Source organism: Microtus oregoni, unplaced genomic scaffold, assembly GCF_018167655.1.
Source record: "Microtus oregoni isolate MIOR12 unplaced genomic scaffold, Mior012 000032F_ref0000030, whole genome shotgun sequence".
NCBI classification, from domain to species: domain Eukaryota; kingdom Metazoa; phylum Chordata; class Mammalia; order Rodentia; family Cricetidae; genus Microtus; species Microtus oregoni.
Genome location: NW_024543091.1, coordinates 8,023,880 through 8,047,294, shown reverse-complemented (window position 1 = coordinate 8,047,294; position 23,415 = coordinate 8,023,880). Strand labels below are relative to the sequence as shown.

General features: G+C 37.4%; 1 pseudogene; it reads left to right on the top strand.

Moving 5' to 3' along the window:
- LOC121465953 overlaps positions 1-22,950 on the top strand; it is an 81,544-nt pseudogene extending 58,594 nt beyond the window's left edge.
- The last annotated feature ends 465 nt before the right edge of the window (positions 22,951-23,415 follow it).

Sequence of the window (23,415 nt, the reverse complement as noted above, 5' to 3'; positions counted from 1 at the left end):
TGAAGAACAATCGCAAATCAAGAAGGAAGAGATTTTTTTCTCCTTCTTGTGAAGTTCTCTCTGGTTATTTAAGTGAGTTCTCTCAGACTGTGATTCAGGGCTTTTCTGCTGTTTTCTTTAGAAATACCAGATGTTAGACTATCAGTAGCCATGGAAGAATGTGGATGACGTTTACAGTGGAAAAGTAGAATTCTTTCTATCGAGCAAATGAATAGGCACTTGCTCAATAAAATTAGATAATTAAAAGCAGAAAAAATTTAACACCTTATTAGGATGAAATAAGATCATGCTATAAAAGCTGTTTATTTGGTAAGCATATAAAATTCCAAGGAGCAATAGGCTGACTATAATTTTCCATATCCGTGTTAGAGGTTTCTGATGAGCACAAATACACACTGGATGGGTTTTACTCAAATCAGAATGGTAGATCTGTTCCACTTGAGACTCTGCTTAGCAGAAGACATCTGAAGCCTTGTGTGCACATATTATTTTAAATGACTACTACATTGAGTTTTACAGACCTATGTTTTTTCTTCTTCTAAGTGCATATTTTATAATCTTCGTACTTTCTCTGACACATATAAAACCCATTCATATATAACTATATAAATCCATGAAGTACTTTATATCAGTAAAAAGAATATAGTAAGGGCATTGCCATCTGTGAACAAGGTTTTAGCCATGCTGTGCCTGGCTAAGTCGGATGTTATATACATACAGATCTAAAAGCCCACAGGGATTTCTATTTTATAATCGATTATGTGTCTAGTACCCATCAGCTAGCATTACTCTGCAGTTAGTATATGGTGTCTTGATAAGAGTCCTGGAGAAAGAAGCACAGGAACTGGATCCTTGGCAGGATGTAGTAATTTAAGGACTGCTCATGAACTCTCCATCAGCTTCAATTACATGATTTAAGCTTTAGAATTGTTTCTTTTACATATATGCCCTTGTATGTGGGGCATATATGTTCAGTATTTAGATTTCCTCTTGATGGATTTTTCCTGTGAATAATATGAAATGTCCTTCTTTGTCTCTTTTGATTGATTTTAATGTGAAGTCTATTTTGTTAGATATTAGAATAGCCACATCGTCTTGATTATTAGGTCCATTTGATTGGAAAAAAAATTTTCCCAACCCTTTACTCTGACGTGATGTCTGTCTTTGAGGTTGAGGGGTGTTTCTTGTAGACAGCAGAAGAATGGATTCTGTTATCCTATCCAGTCTGTTAGCTTGTGTCTCTTTAAAGGCGAGTTGAGCCCATTTATATTAAGGGATATTAATGACCAGTGGTTGCCAGCTCCTGTTATCTTAGTTTTTGTAGTTGGTGATATTATTTTGTGTGTTTTTCCCTTCTTTGTGATTTGCTGCTGTGATATCATCTATTGTCTGTGTTTTTCTGGACTTAGCCAACTTCCTAGGGTTTTCCTTCTAGTACTTTGTATAGTGGTGGGTTTGTGGCTAGGTAATATTTAAATCTGGTTCTGTCATGGAATTTCTTGTTTTGTCCTTCTGTGGTGATTGAAAGTTTTTCTGGGTATGTTTGGTAGCCTGGACTGGCAACCGTGGTTTCTTAATGTCTGCATAACACTTGACCAGGACCTTCTGGCTTTCATTGTTTCCATTGAGAAGTCAGGTGTAATTTTGATAGGTCTGCTTCATATGTTACTTGGCCTTTATCCTTTACAACTCTTAATATTCTTTTTTATTCTGTATATTTCATGTTTTTATTATTATGTGTCAAGGGGTCTTTTTTTTTTGATCCAGTCTATTTGGTGTTCTGTAATCTTTTTGTATCTTCATAGGCATATCTTTTTTTTTTGGGTTGGGAAAGTTTTCTTTTATGATTTTGTTAAATATATTTTCTGTGATTTTGAGTTAGCTTTCTTCTCCTTCCTCTATACCTACTAGTCTTAGTTTGGTGTTTTCATGGTGTCCCATATTTCCTGGATATTTTGGGTTAAGCTTTTGTTAGATTTACTGTTTTCTTTGACCGATGAGTCTATTTCCTTTATTGTTATCTTCGGCACCTGAAATTCTCTCTTCCATCTCTTGTATTCTGCTGTTTATGCTTGCATTTGTGGTTCTTGATCATTTTTTCATAATTTCCATTTCTATAATTCCCTCAGTTTGTATTTTCTTTATTGGCTCTATTTCAGTTTTTAAGTCTTGAATAGTTTCTTTCATAAGCTTGATTGTTTTTTCCTTGGTTTTCTTTAAGGGATTTGTTGATTTCATTTATTTTTGTTTGTCTTTTCATCCATTTCTTAGAGGGAATTTTTCATTTCCTCTTTAAGGGCCTCAGGCAGTCTCTTAAAGTTACTTTTTAGGTCATTTTCTTCTGCTTGATCTATATTTGGTTGTTCAATTCTTGCTGTTGTAGGGCCACTAGTTTTTATTGGTGTCTTGTTGCTTTTTGTGGTGTTGTGTGTGTTCTTATCTTGTTTACTTATCTTTTCCTCTAATTGGTGTAGTTGAAGCTGTCTGTGTCTCTGGTGATCAATCTTCCAGGTGCCAGTGGATCCAAGGCTCAGATGGGTTCTCTTCATGGTGCAGTTAGGGCCACTGTTCCAGTCACTCCATTGGTCATTCTGTGTTCCTGGAGGTTGCTCAGCCCTCCAGGGCTTGCTCAGTCATGCTCCCACAGATGTTGCTTACTTGGGGCTGTTTCTGCTAAGGTTGCTAACTTGGGCCTGCTCTGAGAAATGTCACTGATTCGGGCCTGCTTCAGTGGAGGTCACTGATTCAGTCCTGCTTCCTCAGAGGTCATTGATTCACTCCTGCTACCCTCAGAGGTCCTTGCTTCTGGCCTGCTCCCTCAGCAGTGGCTCCCTTGTACCTGCTCCTTTGGAGGTTGTTGCCTCTGGCCTGCTTCAGCGGAAGGGTGGAGTGGGAAAGGGAGATACATCCAGTTCTATAGGGCTCTCTGTCTCAGGCTTATTTCCTGGGCAGTTGCTCCCTGTACTTGCTCCTGTGGAGGTTGCCATATTGGGTCTGCTTCAGCGGGGGTCACAGGCTCAGACCTGTTTCCTTAGATGTCTCTGGCCTGGGCCTGCTCCTTCAGTGGTCTCTTGCTCAAGCCCACTCCCTCCAAGGTCCCAGACTCATGCTTTGCATGTTGGCATCACCATCCCTGCCTTCAAGCTTTACTATATAGCTATAGTAATGAAAACAGCTTGATATTGGAATAAAAACAGACAGGTGGACCAATGGAATCAAATAGAAGATCCTGATATTAATCCACATACCTATAAACACCTAATTTTTGACAAAGAGGCTAAAATTATACACAGGAAAAAGAGAAAGCATCTTCAACAAATGGTGATGGTGTAACTGGATGTCAATATGTAGAAAAATGCAAATAGATCCATAACTATCCCCATGTACAAATCTCAAGTCCAAATAGATCAAAGATCTCAAAATAAATCCAGCCTCACTGAACCTCACAGAAGAGAAACTTGGAAGTGGTCTTCAAAACTTGGGCACAAGGAGACTACTTCCTAAATATAATACCAGTAACAAAGACACTGAGAACAACGATTAGTAAATGGGACTGAGAAGCTCCTGTAAGGCAAAGGACACAGTCAATTAGACAAAATGGCAGCTTACATAATGGAAAAAGATCTTCATCAACTCCACATTGGACGAAAGACTGATGTCCAAAATATATAAAGAACTCAGGAAACTAGACATCAAAAGAACAAATAATCCCCAGCACTCAGGAGGCAGAGGTAGGCAGGTCTCTGTGAGTTCGAGGCCAACCTGGTCTACAAGAGCTAGTTCCAGGATAGGCTCCAAAGCTACAGGGAAACCCTGTATCGAAAAATAAACAAATAAAAAAGAACAAATAATCCAATTAAAAAATGGGGTACAGAGCTAAACAGAGAATTCTCATCAGAAGAATCTCAAATGGTTAAAATACACATAAGGAATTGCTCAAATAACTCAACATCCTTGGCCATCAGGGAAATGCAAATCAAAGTGACTCTGAGATAGCATCTTTTACCAGGATTTACCCCTAGTGCTTGAACTGGTTTTTGGAGCCCATTCTTTCCTAGGGATAAATATAGGGCATTGGGGGTGGGATTGGTCCTGCCTCAAAGTGAGGTGGTAGACTTTGTTGACTCCCCATGGGAAGCCTTACCCTCTCTGAGGAGTGAATGGAGGTGGGGTGGGATGAAGGTAGAGAGAGTGGGAGGAGGGGAGGGAGTGGGAACTGGGGTAAGTATGCAAAATTAGAAAAGATCCTTTTAAAAAATAAAAAAGTAAAATAAAGCGACTTGTTCTAAACAGCAAAGTATGAGAGAAATTATTCACCCTCAGATAACCTAAGTGCTTTCTGCTTGCTATAGCATCCAATTTGAACCCTGGAGAGTACCTTGGGGCTGGACCCCAAAGGCTCTAGTTACTTTTCCTCTCTAATGCTTTACTTTCTGAATATTCTAATTCATCAACCTTGTCTTAAGTTCTGAATTCTTTTCTTCTATTTGATGTAGTTCATTCATAAGGCTTTCCTAGGGATCATTCTTTTTTGTCTTTTATTTATTGATGTTTCCATATCCCAGACTTATGTTCGGCTTTTTAATTTGTTTTTAACTTTTTAGTGACTTTCTCATCCATACTTTCACTAATTTGCTGAGTTTTTCAGTTTCCCAGGATTTATTTATCAAAGATTCTATCTACTTCAATATCATTGGAACCTTTATTATATAATTTTTTAAACTTCTGAACATTTCTTGCATTTATCTTTTAAAACTGTACATCTGTAGTGCATCTTCCACTTTCATGTGATCCTTATTAGATAACAACTTTCTTTCAAGGATATGTGCTGGGATAGTTGATTATCGCAAAGCATTTAGTTTATTTCCAATCAATTATTTTGTACAGTTTTTTGTTATTTTTTATAATTATTAATATATTTAAAAATTTGGTATACTACAATGGAACGTGAACATTCTGCTTTCTCTATAGCTCTCACAAAAGCTGGTATTGCTAGTGGATCATGCAATTGTATTGTGGATAGCTGAAAATATGAGATGAATACTTTATTATTGTTAAGTATTTTTCCTTAAACAAATAACCTCTCTGCTGATGCAGTAATCCCAATCAGACCAAATCAGACTGAATTAAAAGATGCCCAGGTTTAATGGCTTCCAGCACTCCTGGGTGCCCCATACAGAGAAATACGGAGAGGTAAAAAAGTAAAAGGGAAGACCACAGGAAACTGGGAGACCGTGTGTTCATTCTCTGGGTGTGGGGGGGCAGTTTAAACAGCCCATGGGAGTGGTCTTGACCCTCCCTGGGAAGGGGTTACCAGTTGACGGCTTTCTTGACCCTCCCTGGGGAGGATCACTATTTGGTGGGCCTTTTTAGGGTAGAGTTTGGACTGAGGCAACTCCCAGGGAAGGGAGCATGGATGGAGTTTTCCACCCAACCTTCCAAGAATGGATGTCAGGGGGCTGGGGTGAAGCCCCCTAACTAAATAATTATTACTCATCTAGTCAATGAAAGATGTCTCCTAACACTGTGATACTTAATGAAAGATGTGGAGAAAGAGTGATTCACAGCTATCATTTATTCCCAATATCGATCACAGCACATAGCCATCCATCCTTCTTTTCATAAGTATCTAATGTTTGTATCTATATTGGATAAATCAAGCACTTTGTGCTTACAGGGGCAGAAAGATGGACTGGCTGCCTTCCTGTCTGAGGAATGGGGGGATTGTGATTTTGAAGTTATTACTAGCTGTGATACGTTGGATCTGACTACTGCTTTGTGAGATGCTTGCTAAATGCTGAGGAATATTGAGAGCTGGTGATGAGGTGGTTGGTAACTTGAAAGCATCAGTGGCAAAAATATTTATGCTATAGGAATCTGCAATCATTTTGAATCAGTTTTAGATTGCTTCTTGAAGTTCTCAATTCTATAATCATCTGTTTAAACAGTTATTGTTTCAAAACAAGAAAACAGAATCACATTACAATATGCTTTTAAAATGTAAATAAAGTGATTTAAATAGTATTTATGGTTGAACCCCGTGACTTTAAACTTCAAACATCAACAATGTGGCTTGCAGTCCCATACTCTAGGGCAGCGCCTTCATATGCTGTGATCCCTTAGTGCTACTCGCTTTTACTGGCTTGCTCTCCAGCAAAGTCTCCATCCTTGCAAGCCTGATGTCAGACAGTTACAGTGTAATATTTCCTGTTGTAGAAGAAAACGTTTCTTTTATCTATGCTCTGCAGTTTCAGTAGACCCTTTTTTTGTTCCCCAACTCTCCAGAAGGTACTGAACTTTCCCCTGGTTCATTTTTTTGTTCTTGAACTCTTTAGAGGCAGCCTGTTCTCTCAATCCTCTGCTAACTTGTTCTCATGAAGGACAGCAAATACCAAGGGAGGTTTTGAATCCTCACCTTCTTTGGTGTTGTGGTGACATTTGCGGCCAAGTACAAAAGTTTTATGGAAAATTATGTACATTTTATGTAACAAGCATCTCCTATTTCAACTCACAAAATTCTGTGTACAGGATGGATTTCTATAACACAAGTAAAATCAAATTTAGTAACATCACAGAGTGTTAGGGTACTTGTCACATCCTTTACCCTCTGAATACATTTATATTTCGGATTCAGATGTAACCATGAAACCAAGGAATATCGCATTCATTATTAGTCAGGACTAGAGCATCAGACTAGATGCTGTAGCTCCACATAGTTCTTGACTTCAAGAGAAAGTCAGTGGAGAGATAAATCAAAGGATTTTTTAGACATTTGTTTTCCCAGTGTGAAACTTCGTAATATTTATTCTTCATTCTAGACATCACTCGTTCTCACTGCATTTTTCGCAAGATCATATTTGGCTGGTGAATAGACTCGTGGGTAATTTGTTTTGCAAATAGTTTGTATTTATGTCTATCACATGATAAATAGCTTTCATGTTGTTTAGCTAATGAGGACGGAGGGCGGAAAAATAAATTCTACTTGACAATCTTCATTTGTTCTTCTCCAGGTATGTTTAATATGTCAGATGCTAAAAGCACACATCATCAACATAAGGAATACTAAATTCTTTTCTTTTTGAAGGTATCTTTAAAAGAAGATTTATGTGCATTAGTGCCCTATCTCCATGTACACTTTTATGCCAGAAGAGGGCATCAGATCTCACTAGAGATGGTTGTGAGCCACCTTGCGGTTGCTGGGAATTAAACTCAGGATCTCTGGAAGAGCAATCAGTGCTGTCCCATCTCTCCAAACCAGTTACTAAATTATTTAATCTAATGATGATGCTAATGTGGTGTGTGTGTGTGTGTGTGTGTGTGTGTGTGTGGTGTGCATATGCACAGATGAGTACACACCCATGAGGTTGCTTGCGGAAGCCAGAGATCAGCTTTAGGATTTCTTGCTCACTATTTTACCCCTTGAGACAGTTTCTTTTTACTGAGTCTGGAACTTCCCACTGCAGCTAGGCAGCATCAGCAGAAGCTATGCGGATCCTCCTGTCTCTGTCCTGATATTCTGCAGTTATACATATTCATGACCACACCCAGCTTTTTATGTTAGTGCTGTACGTCTGGAGTTAAGTCCTCCTGCTTATTTTTTAAGCACTTTATCCATTGAGTCATTTCATCAGCTACCTAATTCTATGTTGACAAATGTTTATTTAGATTTACTACTTTGGTGTGTATGAGTGTCTTGCCTGCATGCATGTATGTGCACCATGTGTAGCCCAGGTGCCTTCAGAGGTTAGAAAGCATTAGATTCCTTGGAATTGGAGTTACAGATTTTTGTGAGCAGCCTATCATATGGTCATTGGGAACGGACCCGTGGTCCTATGCAGGAACAATAAGTTCTCTTAACCACTGAGCCATCTCTCCTGCTCTCTAGCTATATCTCAGTAAACATTCTGTTGGCCTGTCTGTCTTTGAATATGTCAAAAAGTATGATGGAATAATCACACGTAGTGTTATTCTTGTAATTTACTTCTAAGAATCTGGAAATCGGCGTTCAACAAAAAGCTTTAAAATGTTTTATTACAAAACTTGTCTAATCTTTACAATTTATGCTATGTTAACAATTCCTGTTATCAGTCAGAAAACAAGAGTTACAGTGAATATTAAAGGCTTAAGGCTATCATTGAGAAAGCAGGAATAATTTTAAAATACCAGTAGATAACAATAATTGACCTATTTATATCACACAGCAGGGACTCCTTCCTTTATGTTATGAATTTTCTGAAGATTTAATGCCTTGATAAGGAATGTGACACAATATATGATTTCACACAAATATTTCTAAAGCCACACTGACATGCAAATTAGATGAGTCATATTTGACCGTTCTGTTTCTTTAGAAACACTGGTCTGGGTACAATGAATCCCTTGACGACTGTAAAGAGAGCTCTCCACTTCATGCTAGCGCTAACATCTCCACTTCAGTTTTGACTGGCTGTGGTGAAATCTCCTGTCACCACTGATGTTAAAATAGCAAATGTGCAAGCAAGCCTCATATCTGTGAGAAATATCTAATCAACATAGGAAACTGTTGATATAGGAGGCGGTTCACAATATAGACTACAAAATACTATGTGTTACTCAAAAGCTATTATGAGACTTTTCTCTGAGATGTGACTAGTGTCTGTTTGCTCCAGAGTCCCATGGGCAGAATAAACAATTTCATCCAAGTCCAGCTTGGTGAACATATGAGTATGGGGATTACTAATAATAACATGGATGATAGCTACTAATGAGAGCATGGGTGACCCCAAACAGAAATGTAGGTGGGTCTTCTGTCTATGTGTTAATTTCATTGGTTAATAAAGAAACTGCCTTGGCCTTTGATAGGACAGAAAATTAGGTAGGCGGAATAAACAGAACAGAATGCTGGGAGGAAGAAGGCAGGGAGTCAAACGCCATGGAGCCAGATTAGACATGCTGAATCTTTCCCGGTAAGCCACCACCTCCTGGTGCTACAGAAATTACTAAACATGGGTTAAAGCAAGATGTGAGAATTAGCCAATAAGAGGCTGAAACTAATGGGCCAGGCAGTGTTTAAATGAATACAATTTGTGTGTTGTTATTTCGGGTGTTAAGCTAGCCATGCGGAAGCCGGGTGGGATGAAAAGCAGGCCTGCCTGCATCTCCTACAAAACAGCTGCACGGCAGGAATGTTCCACTCTGGCATGGGTGAGGACCTCCAACACCAGCATAAATGAAGTCACCTTTTCACTTAACCCTTCACCTCCTGTATTCTCTAGTGCTTTCCAATATCATCAAGATCACATGCAGCTGGGGCAGGGATACCTGCATCTTGATTGGGACAAGCAGAAGGAAGTGATGCTGTGTCCTTAAAAGAGGATCTGATAACTCTCTTCCCATTCCTCTTAGGGAAAGTTAATAGGCCTTTAGTTAATAAATTAATAGTTAATAACCATAGAGGGATTTCACACAGGCAATCAAAGCTTTAAATTTAAATTTAAAAATGTTAATGATGGCCATGCACATTTTAACTCAATGTCTCCATCCTGCAGCTATCAACTTCAGCTGTTTTCTTTAATTGTTGTTGCTTTGACATACTAACAGAAAGTAAATTGTAGCTTTACTCAAGACTAGCTACTCATTTGCAACCCTTTAACTTGACATTGAAATGACATTTTGTTCTTAGAATTTACAAGCAAGAGGGCCATTATAATAATGCTAGATCTTGTAGCTTTTCAGAAAATTATAAATAAGAACATTTATGAGAAATACACTATTTTAAATCTTGACAGCAAATTTAAACATATATATGTATATATATACATATATATATCTTAGATACTATATATTTCAGGTAGAAAAAATGCCTATAAAGAAAAATATTTTTAAATTATTTTCATTCCAGAATTTTACTTAGTATTGATAAATGCTGAGATAGTTTACAATAAACGCCAGTCAAATTTAGGGCACCAGGAATCTGGTCTTTAGATTGAATGAATAAACACTTTCCTCTCCAAGTTGCTTTGGTCATAGCATTTTATCACAGCAATAGTAGCCCTAAGAGTCAATATCATTTTTTCTAACTTTTAATAATGTACAGCAAAATTTTATTATCTATATTCAACTTCCTGTGCAACAGCATGCTAGCCATTACATTTTACAGTTTATTTACTTATATTGAATCAAATAACTAGATATGATTTATATTTATATGTAGCTTATTTTTGACAAGTTTGTTTCCTTCTCCATAATTTGAGCAGCCTTGGTCTGATTATATCATAATATTTCATGACACAAAACCTCCCTATAAAATGAAGATTAAATGAATACTAAAAATGTCACACAGTGCACAAACTATATCATTGTACTAAAACGTGGTGTGCCATGCATGAAATAGCTGAGACTACCCTGCCAACCAAGGCAGCCCCTGACAAATCTTACAGAGCCAGAACGGTTTTGTATGCTCAAGAATCACAGCACTGGAAAGTTTGTGTGACCTTTAACACAGGGTTTCAACATGTTGGGAAATGCACGTAAGTTGATGGCCAGAATGCCAGATTTTCCTGGTGTTTGTCTAATATCATTTGAACACTGGCTCATTCTAATGCTTCTTAGTCTTCCACAGCTATCTCTAGACTAAACAGTAAAGTGGGGGGTGCCCTTAACATGAAGAATAACTTCTGTGTGAAAGCAATTTTGATTTGTGGTTTGGACGTTTGGAAATTACCCACAAAGACCGATTTATCATGAATTTTGAACTCTGGATATAATTAATAAAAAGCTTGTGAAAGATGTAATTTTGCTATGGTACTTATGTTTTACAAAATAACATGATGCTTTACACCAGGGCTGGACAATCTGTAAGGCACAATTTTTACCTCCTGTTGTACCTTCTGTTTTGTGAATAAAATTTATTGGAATATTAGTGATTACATTCATTTCTTTACTGTTTATTGTTACAGCTTTACTACAACAATACAACTGTATGGTTACTACAGAAATAACATGATCCGATAAATCTAAAATATTTGTAGTCTTATGCTTTATAGGAAAAGTTGGTCAACCCCTTTTTCAGTCCCCGTGACTCATCCTACAGACAGATTTGGGCATTATATCCATTTATTATCTGCCAGTTCTGCCGTAGACAATGCCCATGATGCTTCTATCCCAGTCCTATGAAAAGTTGTTATTCTCATTAATTATATGAGAGATGAGAGGACTAGAAATTTAAATATTACTCATAAAGATGTTAAGCCAGAATACAGCTTCAGGTTTAGCCCAGGAGATTCCTATTCTTCCTGTTAAATTCACATCCTTTCCAGTAAGTCCATAGTCTTCCTCTTTTTTTTATTTTATTTTTTTTTATTGAGAAAAGGAAAAAAAAGTTTCCCCCTCCTACCAGCCTCCCATTTCCCTCCCCCTCCTCCCACCCTTCTCCCCCTTCCCCCACTCCTCTCCCCCTCCCTCTCCAGTCTGAAGAGCAGTCAGGGTTCCCTGCCCTGTGGAAAGTCCAAGGTCCTCCCCACTCCGTCCAAATCTAGGAAGGTGAACATCCAAACTGGCTAGGCTCCCACAAAGCCAGAACATGAAGTAGGATCAAAACTCCGTGCCATTGTCCTTGGCTTCTCATCAGCCCTCATTGTTCGCCATGTTCAGAGAGTCCGGTTTTATCCCATGCTTTTTCAGTCATAGTCTTCCTCTTTTAGGTAACTCTTGTGATTTGAAGCTATTAGGAAGACCACCAATGAAACAAGGTAAGGGCTATCATTACCTAGATGTAAAATTGATTTAATACATAATGAATACATTGTATTTCTGTTGATGTCTAGATTTTATCTGAATACACAGAACTGCTCTGGCATAGTTTGTTCTTAAATTTTTACACAAGCCTCGGTTTGGGCATTACAATATCTACTCATTAATTAGTGAGTTGTTTTGGCAAACTATGTACATGAGCAAGCACCCACTCTTCATGTTGGAATAAGAAATGGAACCTTTGGGACATCAGTAGGCTATCACTAAAACATGTGAGCTCAATCCTGTCTGACCATTTTGACCCCTCTAAGTTTTTTGGAAAAAGAAAAGTTTTATAGAAGGAAGATAGGCAGAACAGTCTGATGTGGTTTTTGGCACAGGATTTTCTTGTCTTCAGGGACCCATACTCTGAGTAGTATGATCCAGATGACTGGTCACAAATGACAAGGTGGTCCCTGTGACCTGGATGTTGTTTCTCTCTTTAAATAGGAATGCCATGTACATTCTTCAAGTAATTTCTCAATTCTTCTAGAAATCATTAAGTATCTGGACATGATCTTTTACTTCCAATAAAGAACTACAGCCTTAACTCAGAATTTTCTCTTTTAGACTGCTGACACAGTAGGTGGTTTTATGTTTGTTAGGTTTTTTGTTTTTGTTTTGGGGTTTTTTGATTGTACATTTATTTTGATTTATTTCATTTTTCTATATGCCATAAAGGACTTGAGGAAGTTCCAAGAATACATATCAAATTAACCAGCAGGACATCCTACCCAAGAAAGTGAATTGATTCCATTCTGGCAATTTAAAACACTGGATGCTTCTCCATAGACTGATTCATTGCTTAGTGAGAACAGAGAAATGTCACTAAACTGTCACCAAGCAGTGAAATTTCAAGGGAAAGTTATTTTAAGAGACATATAGTCCAAATCTTTAATTTTATTGACTATTGAACGAAGGACTTGCCTGTCCGCCTGTCCACCTGGGATTGTCATTCACCTGACCATGGTGGAAAGTACCCCAGGCATGCCAGGGAAGATGTAAGGATGTCCTGCTCATCTAAAGACCCTAGAGTCTTCATATTATACAAGTAAAAAGCATATTTTGGCTTACCAAAGATTATTAAGATTCCTCAATAACAAAATAATGTTGAGAGAGCTATGATTATCATGTCTTCAAAATGTGTATGATTCATACTATAAACATACTGTGTTCTTATCCTCCAATAACCTTAGTAGTGATGAGAAAAGGAAATTAAGTTGTGGGATTTTGACACCACAATATTTAATAAAATATTAAAAACCTAATATGTGAATTAAATATTATATAACCAGTTATTAAATTATGAGATTTTTTGCCCTAGTTGTAAAGTCAACCAGGAAGCAATATTTTATCTGCCAACTGAAAAGACTTGAACAATCTTTGTGTATTATAACTGATTCTTCATCTTTCTTCATTCATTCCTCCACCCCAAGCACTCTTGCCTCTCCCTGTCTCTGGTCCTTCTGTGTCTCCACCCTGCCTGGAACTGTTGCTTCTGAAGCATGAAAAGGAGAGACTGAGATCAAGGGGCTTCTGAAACTATTGAGTTTCTTTGCTGGAGTGGAAACAGTGGCACAAGTTCAAATACTCAATGATACATTTAGTATTACATTGACAGAACTCAAGGGCCTATTTTCACTAATGAAAAGCACAGGCCTCTTAAGTATGTACTTCTTCATTTGGTTTCTTTCCTTACAGCAAGTTCTCTTTTTCTCCCCCAATATCTAAATATGCACAGAGCGTCTAGCCAAACGTTGACACTCCATGCCCGTATTCCCTCAACAAATTAAGCCATTGTGAACACTTCCGTGCTCATAACCATCATTTATAAGTCCTTATGGTACTGTTCTTGATTGTGGAAAATATTATCTGCACGTTATTCTGGCTACTTTGGCAGAATGAACTCTTCTTAATAGTATTCTATTTCACACACTATGTGAGACCAAGAGACTTGCAGACTTTCCCCTCCATCGTCCCTGAGTCATCTTGTCTGGCATTTCAAAATACATTCCAAGGCAAGAGGGGAGACTAACCACAACAGTATCAGAGACAGCTTTTGAGAGGAAATGCTTTTATTTGAGAGGGAAAGAGAAGAAAAAGAGGAAAAAGAAAAGGTGATAGAGATGCAAATCATTCGGCCTGGAGAGATGGCTCAGCTGCTAAAGCCTAGCCTCACAACCAAAAATATAAGAGATACAAATTAGTCCTGTCAGGGCCAAAGAAAATATGGAATTTTGGTTACTTTCTGTCATATACGTGTGTGATTCTTCTTCCACCCATTGAGTGGAAGATAGAAAGAGAGTGATAAAGAAATGTGAAGAAAAGGAATGGCAAGGAGAAACTTAGGTTCTGATCTTCACCTAGCTTTGTCTTGTTACAATGAGGTTCTGTTTTGGTGCTTGCTAAAGAGACTTTGAATTTGACTACTTTGTCCACCAAAGACAGCGTGTGAGTTTCCAGATATAAGCTTCAGTCTTTGATAGTGGAAAAATATTCTACGTAAGGTTTACCTACTGTGTACACTTTCTTCTCTAAATTCATCTTCATATATGGATAGTCGTATCAAGTTTTCTTCTTGAAAGAAAGCACAAAAAAAGCTCAGAATGAGTTCCACATCAGCTGCTTTGAAGGTCACATTGCCTTGAACTCTAAAGAGTGGGGATTGGAAACAGGGATAGAGTCATTCATTGCCTTACAATGAACGTTCAGTAGAGAAACTTCAGGACACTCAGTCGTATTAATAGAATGCAGTCTCTTTGTAATAGTTTCCCAAACATAAGAAATCTGGAGTCTGGGGGACTCAGTAGCAATAGAATGTGCATAGAAATGAAGGAGGCCCTTGGCAAATGATAAACTGTATTGAATGTTCTTATCCAGTCATATGTTGCAGCTGTGTAACAGTGTGTCCATTAGTGACAAATGACATATAGAATGATAGTCCCATAAAATGGTAATGTAACTTAGAAACCTTGTTGCCTAGAGCCATCATAGCCAATCATTACCTTTGTAAGTGTCATCATCGATGTACACGAACATATTGTGCTGTCAGTTATGGAAAAGTAACCAGTGTAATTATGTACAGTATACAGCGTGCTTGGTACTGACTGACTCTTATTAGTTTATGTGTTTCTATAGTATACTCTTCTTATTATTTTAAAAGGGATTCCTAGTTACTTAAGAAGAAGTTTACTGCAGAACAGTATGCTGTACTATATCTTGGGACTCCCAGGCTTACTATGCCTCTAAACATTTTCTTCCATGAGGATTGAATAGGAATTGATAGAGAATAAGGATTAATTGTGAAATATATTTACCTATTACACTCCAACTAACTGTAGATTGAACACTAGATTTAAAAATCTCAAGTGCTTTGACAGCGATCTTAGTGACAAATGTGTGAATGATAGAGTGTCTTAGTTATTATTTCTGTGACGAAATACCATGACCAGAAGCAACTTGGGGAGGAGAGGGTTTGTTTGGCTTCCATATCCTGAAACCCAGGTGTTCTGGAAAGTTTTATGTCAACTTAACACAAACTAAAGTCATGTGAGAAGAGGAACCTCAACTGAGAAAATTCCTCCAGAAGATCCATTCTTATGATCTTGCTGCCTTGCTTGAGTTCCTGTCCTGAGTTCCTTGGATGATGAACAGTGCTGTGGAAGTGTAAGCCAAATAAACCCTTTCCTCACCAAGTTGTTTTAGTCATTGTGTTTCATCACAGCAATAGAAACCCCAAGACAACAATTCATTGATAAATTCCAAGGCAGAACCTCAAACAGGATAGGAACCTGGATGCTGGAGCTGATGCAGAGGCCCTACAAGGTGCTGCTTACTGATTTGTTCCTCATAGCTTAGTCCATCCTGCTTTCTTATATCATCCAGGACCACCAGCCCAGAGATGACACCCCCCCACAGGGGGTTGGGTCCTCCCCTGTCAATTATTTAATTAAAAAATATCTTATAGGCCTGCCTATCATATATTATGAAAGCATTTTCTCTATTGAGGCTTCCTCCTCTCATAGGACTTTGATTTGTTTCAAGTTTACATAAAACTAGCCAGAACTCATAATGGCATGAATCCTCCTGTTGAAATTCCATTGGTAAACCCTCCTGAATCACAACAATTATAATACAGTCATGTATCATTTAGTGATGGTGAGATCGTCAGATTACTGCATCATTAGGTGACTTTCTGTGTGGTATGTATTCATCACAGAATACATAAGCTGGATGGCGAAGCCTACACCACACCTAAGACATGTGAAACACACACACAGTGGCTTTTAGGTCATGATAAATATGTAAGCACAAGAATCAAACAATAGAGAAAATGGTTAAAAACAATCAACAGCAAAAACTAGGTAAACACAAGATAGAAATGACTGTTGTTAACCTTGTTTAAATGGATTCCCAATACTGGAACATTCTCCGAGGCAACACTTCATCACGCAGCAAAAAATCGATATTACCATGGGTTGTTCTGATTTACATACAAAGTTTGGAGAATTCTTGGCCAGGAAGGTGAGTGTGAAAACATTTGATAGGATGATTAGCTAGTTACCAGCACCTTGGCAGTAGTTTAGAGAAGAAAGGAGCCACATGTTGTTTGTTAGCATCTACTGTGTGCCTATGACATTAGGCTATTAGTTTTGTCATAATCCTCATAACTCTTTATGACACTTAGGTGCAATTATCTACACCTTAAAAATGAAAAAGCAAATACTGTTAATTTGTTAAAACAACTCTGCTAGCAAATATTCAAGCTGCTTATTCCAGTTCCAAAGCTCACACTCTCTACATCACTGCAGTTCATACCCACATTGGTTTCTTCATGTATGAGTCATCTTCTGTCAGTTCTTTCCCCTGAGAAATTCCCCGAGGAACAATGAGCTGTAAAAATAAGCATCTGTTAGAAAAAAAGTGCCAAAATTTTAAGACCTTGAAAAATTCATTTTCCTGGCATCCCCTCTCTTCCCAGTTGGTTGGAAGTAGAAGTAGTTTTAGCTGTAGGAGAAGACCATGTGCTATGGCCAAACTCAGAGCACAAAAGGGACAATTTCAGATGAACCAGAATTGACAGACTCATGCTGGCTGTAGAGCATCATTGGATGCATGACTGTAACCTCAGCTTGGATACCTAAGCCTCTTGAGCCTACACTTAAGACAGAATAGTCATTAGCAATGGCTTTTTTCTTTTTTCTTTATTTATTTATTAAAAATTTCTGTCTCCTCCCTGCCACTGCCTCCCATTTCCCTCCCTCTCCCCCAGTCAACTCCCCCTCTCTCATCAGCCCGAAGAGCAGTCAGGGTTCCCTGCCCTGTGAGGAGTCCAAGGACCTCCCACCTCCTTCCAGGTCTAGTAAGGTGAACATCCAAACAGCTTAGGCTCCCACAAAGCTAGTACGTGCAGTAGGATCAAAACCCAGTGCCATTGTTCTTGACTTCTCAGCAGTCCTCATTGTCCGCTATGTTCAGCAAGTCCAGTTACCTTAAATAACAGCCTAATTATGGTCTTTGCCACTTTTGTCATTTGCTCTGTGAAAATACTAGTAGTTTCTCACTTGGATTCCTGGTGTTGCCTCTTGATAGGGCTTCTTTTATATAGTTTTTCCCTTCTAGATTCATTCTCTATAATGGAGTGAGTGTAGTCTTTTGAAAAAAGTGACTTTCTTGTTTTAAATGCCTCGGGATTAACATGAATCCTGTTATATGTACTTTATGGGTAGTCATGTGTTTACCATCCCTTCAACCTTGATGGAAAAGAATAAGAATGAAGCCTAGGTTAATTTTGGAAAATGAAGAACAAAAGCAAGTTAAAGTAATTAGTATATATATATTTTTTTTTTTCTTGGCACTCTTAAAATGTTCATAATCTTATTCTTGATGTTGTCAACATACATTGTCACTAAACCTCTGTTAAAGATGGAATATTCAGGATCTGAGAGTGAAACAAAGTCTCCCTAAAGAGACAAATTATTTCTCTCATGAGAGAATGTCAACAAATAAACATGGACCCCATTAACAGAGAGGACAGTGACATATCTAACAGAAAAGGAATGTTAAGAAGCCAAAGGGTCTCTGAAGCACAGAAAGTTGTTTGAGTTTGATGTCTTATATACAGTAGCCATCCCAAGCATCACCAAGGAGGTGATATGTCAACAGAAACCTAAAGAAAGCAAGAGGCAGAAATCCATGGTGATGTTTGTAAAAAAGGAATGGAACAGCTCTGGTTTGATGGAACAGAGCATGAAAAGCATTATCAAGCTAAAAATCCATGAAGAACAGAAATGAAGCCTCTGTTCCTGCAGCAGAGACACCAAGGAAAGAATACCAGGTACTAATGTTAGAACAGATCGTGAAATCTTAGGGGCAGATAAAGGATTTTGGATCACACTTAGAAAGGATGAAAGTTTTGGAGAAATTTCAACTGATAGGTAACATAGTGTCTCTGGGATTCTTCCTTTATACCCCCCTTTCCCAAAAATATCAGTTAATATAGTTTATCATTCTTTCCATCCTTATCAGCTTCTCTAGATTCTAGTTCTTAGTTCTCAAACATCCTCCTACTTAGCACTTGACTGTCTCTTGTCTGGTCTACTAGTAGGTCTTCAGTCATTGTAGATCCAGTGGAAGTATCTATTCTTTTCTAAGAAGGCCGTAAAACGATCATCCAGGTCACATATCTCTAGTCAAGATTCTTTGAGATATAAATACCAGAAAATCTAACAGTTGTATAAAATATAAAAACACAAAATTCTTGTCTGTGAGATGCCAGAGCTTTCCAGTATTGTTATCATGTGAGCATCTTGGGAATTTTCACCAAGACTCAAATTCAGATCACCTTCATTCTGTGTTCTGTAGACTTCTTATCTTGTTAAATTTCCTTTTTGTTGTGTATGTACCCTGTCTGTGAATAAGGCCCATGTTTATTTGTTGGCATTCACTCACTAGGGAAATAATTTTTCTATTTGAAGACTTTGTTTCACTTTCCATTTTTCTGCTTCACTACAATCCGCATGATGAATTTCATCATTGCAAACTGCTCCCATCAAATATCCAACTTGAGTACGATACAAAGAAATGGTATAAGGAAAGGATTCTAAGGCCTCTTCCTTCATAGAATTCTTCCTATAGTCAAGGGAGAACATCTTTCCCAGATGTCTGTTTGAAGTCTCTTCATGTATGGCAAGCAGAACTACTTCATATTTATTATAAATGCCTGCTTGCTTACAGTTCCCAAGCATGTATCTCAATACCTAGCATAGACTGTGACACATAATTCTCACTGCACGAAATGAACTCTTCGTAGATTTATTCTATTTTTGAAATAAAATGTGACATTGAAAATTGGGAGTGTCATGAAAATGCTACCCTTTTCAAAAAGAAAAGAGTCTTGACCCAGAAATGAGCAAAAGAATTCCTGAGTCTTATTGTGATCCAGCCTGTGTCAGAGAATAGTCAGATAATATTCCAGATTTTTACTTTAGAATTTCCAAATAAACCAAATCACAAATCCCAGAAAGGTTGAAATTAAGTTCACATTATCTAAAACCATGGAATTTGAGCATGCTTTGAATATTTCCTACACCCTGGTTTTGGTTCATTAATAATGATCTTTTCCAAAAATTCTTTCTGTATTCTATTGAACTGTGAGAGGAATAATAAGTATTGTCCATGGATGAGCTCCCCTATAGGTTATACAATCTCAAGCAGATATGGGTGTGTGTGTGTGTGTATAACAACAATTAAAAAAGATGTTGTGTATTTAGAGAAATTAAAAGGAGACTTAGGAGAGTGTACATGATAGAGATATTGGTGAGAATGATGTAAATACAGTACTTATGTATGAAGTTCTCAAAAATACTCAACTGGAAAAACTGAATCCAATGAAATATGGGTAGATAAAATAATCCAATGGTAGATTTTAAAGATATACAAAATGCAGTGACTGGATTGATGGCTCAGCATTTAAAAGTGTTCAATTGTGAGAACAAAAGGTCAGATTTCAGCACCCATATCAGAAAACTTGTGAGTATAATTATTTTCTGCTCTTAGGGATCCAACATTCTCCTCTAGTTTCCATGGGCACCTGCACACAAATAGGTACATACTTCTATGCAGATACACACAGAAATATACACACACACACACACACACACACACACACATAGTGAAATAAAATGAATCTTTAAAATATTTTAAAATGCAAAGTACAAACCAGTGGCCTGGTGGTCTTTGGGTTAATTCTAATTATTCATAAAGCAAATTTGAACAATTATCTTTTCATAAATTTTACATTTTTGACATAAATGTGAATTTTAAACAATTTAAAACAAATTGTAAATGTTCAAAATTGTTGTGAATTGTAGATCCCATCTAGGGCTGAGCATCACGAAGTCTCTTACTCTCTGCTCACCAGCCAGTTGTGGGTTTCTGTGTTAGTTGCCGGCTACTGAGAGAAAAAGCTTCTTGGATTAGGGTTGATTGATTTACTGATATGTGATGATAGTAATATGTGTCTCCTCCAGTAGCAACTTCCAGCACTATGGACCTCAGCCAATATGAGTATAGTGTCTGTTTGAATACCAGCGAAAGTGCTCCAGGTTCTATGAAATAAGTATGTGGTGTCTTTTGCAATAGAGTCTTAACATCATGTTATATATGGTAACCAATAATACTGGTAATAGTCTGTAATTATTTGGGGTTTATGCGATCCATTTGGAAAGCTAAAAATAAGTAATCCATTCCTGGTACTTGGGGTTTCTTTGGTAGGATTTGGGGTATTGTTTCCCAATTATGTGATAATTTTACATAAACTCATTTTAGGAAGCTTACATGTTAGTCTCCATATGTCTTTTCAAAAGGTCTTTAGTGTAAGTTATCTCACCCCATATTCCCTCATTTACCCTGACTTTCCCCATTTAATCATCCTGTTATGATTTCACTTTTATAATTTTATCCTTTTTTATAATTGCATTGTTTCCCCTTATTTTGAAGATTTCCCAGTCCATTACTAGCTACCAAACATTTGTGGGTATTTTAAATGAAATACACATGTCAAAAGCATGAAAGATGATATCCATATTAAAGAGAAACAATGTTTGTCTTTCTGTGTTTAAATTACCTTAGTATGGTTGTTTTTAAATCCATTCATTTAACTACAAATTTCATAACTACTATTCTTCTTAAAGCTGAAGAGTATTCCATTGTGTAAATGTCCTGTATTCATTATATATACATCTAAATTATTCATTTTGTGGCTATTACGAGAAGATCAGCAATAAACATAGATGAGCTAGTAGCTTTGCAATAAGATGTATTGGGTATATGCCCAAGAGTAGTATAGATCTATTTTAATCATCTGTTAGACCTCCGCACTGATTTCCATCATTCTGCAGCCATTCTCAAATAAATACACTGAAGCTTGTGTTAATTATAAATTCTCATCCAATAGCTCAGGCTTGTTACTAACTATCTCTTATAACTTAAACCATTTCTATTAATCAATATGCTGCCCCAATCCTCATGGCTTTTACCTCATTCCATTTTGTGTATCCAGCTCATTCCCTGTCTGGCTGGTGACTTCTCTGTCTCTGCCCTTCCTCATCTCATCATTCTCAGTTTGGCTTACCTACCTAATTTCATCCTATTCAGCTAGTGTTCCATTAGCTTATTTATTAAACCAATCACAGTGACATATATTCATACAGTGTACAGAAGAATTATTTTATATCACATGGGACCTACACATAAGAATGATTTGTAAATGTAGTAAGACTCCCTTGGAGAAAACTAATTTTTATTTATTATTAGTTATCAGTTGAGGACAGTTTTAAGAATTAGGAATAGGGGCTATATACACCCCCTTCTTCGTCACTGAGACTGTATCTGGCCCAGACCTGTACAGGTTTCTGTATGCAGTCATAGTGTCTGTGAGTCTATATTGTGCTGTGTTTAGAAGACCTTATTTCTTTGGTGCTTGGTGTCCTCCATACCCTCTGACATTTTTCTTTTATTGAAAATAGATTTTTGTCACCCCCCCCTTGCTTTCAAGGTGCCCTTCTTCTGTTTGCTGGTGTGTGTATCCAAGATGTCACACCTGTCCCCGCCAGCCAAGCCTTCCAATCCCAAGAACTACAGGTCTTCTTTGACAAGGACATCAGCTAGGGAGGGGTGAGTTGTCAGAATCATTTTGGATTTGTTTGCACATATTGCTCTAGAACTGCAGAAAATTTTCATTCATTGTGTAAAGAAGAGAGGAGTGGATCTGCCACTTGGAAGCCTCCCAATTTCAATGAATGCTATTTTCACTGAATTATTAAAAAATTTATGCTTTAGGGTGGAGACTTCTCAAATAAGAAGAGCATAGGAGGACAAGGTATTTGTAATGAAAAATCTGAAGATGAAAGTTTTCATTGTAAGCCTGATCTGAGGATTTGCTGAGCGTGGCAAATGTAGGCTCTAAGACAAATGATTCTCAGTTCTTTTTCACAACCACTCCAACTGTGTAGTTGGGTGGGAAACATGTGTTATTGAGACAAGTAATTAAAGCACTAGGTGTGGCAAGGATGCTTGAAAATGTAGAAGTGAAAAACCTGCCAAACTGTCCTTGCTGAATGTGGAGAATTGAAAGGGGAGGACTGGGGAATATTCCCCGAAGATGGCTCTGGTGACAGTCATCCAGATTTCCTCAAGGATGCAGATGTAGATTTAAAAGTTGTAGATAAAATTTTATCAATAGCATAAGACTTAAAAATATTAGAAATATCTTTTTCAAATCTCAGAATTGGGAGATGGCTATTAAAAAGATTTTAATGTACATGGATAGTCTAAAGGCTATTATTGAGAAAGCAGATACATCCAGACTGAAGCCTATAGCCGTAAGCTGTGTAATGAGTGTTGGTGTTTGCAAATTGAAATGTCAAATTGGCAGGGAGCAATGGACAGTTGTTTGGAGGTTCTTGAAAGGGGTTCATCAAACACCAAAGCACTATACTACAAAATACAAGTATGGCAAAGATGAAAAGAATTTGATCAATCATTGGCTGATCTAAGAAAACCACAGGAGATAGCCCCAAGAGATAAAGCTATCCAAGCAGAATTGTATAAAGTTAAAAAAAATTACAAGAGTACAAAAAGATTAAAGAGAAGGCAAGTCATAGAAAAATGTTTGCTTAATAAGGATTAAACTTTGCTTAAATATTGCATGTTGATTGTGTAAAGAATGATTAAGTTACTGTCTACATATGATACATGATGGGTTTCCCATGATGCTTTGTCATCATTATTTACATAGAAGTACTAATGTAGGTATCTTCTTAATAAAGTGTAATGAAGTACAAAAAAAGAAGGAAAGGAAAATAGATTATTTTCTCATACAATATATCCTGATTATAGTTTCATTTCCTTCTACTCCTCTCATTTCTTCACACACACACCCTCTGGTTTCACTCCTTTTCATCTCTTGTTAGAAAAAGAACAGGTTTCTAACAGATAACAACCAAATATGACAAAATAAAACTTAATAAGATGAAACAAAAGCTATCATATCAAAGTTGGACATGACAACTCAGCAGGAAAAAAAAGGAGCCTTAGAGCAGCCACAAGGGTTAGAGACACACTCCTTCTCACAGTTATGAGTCC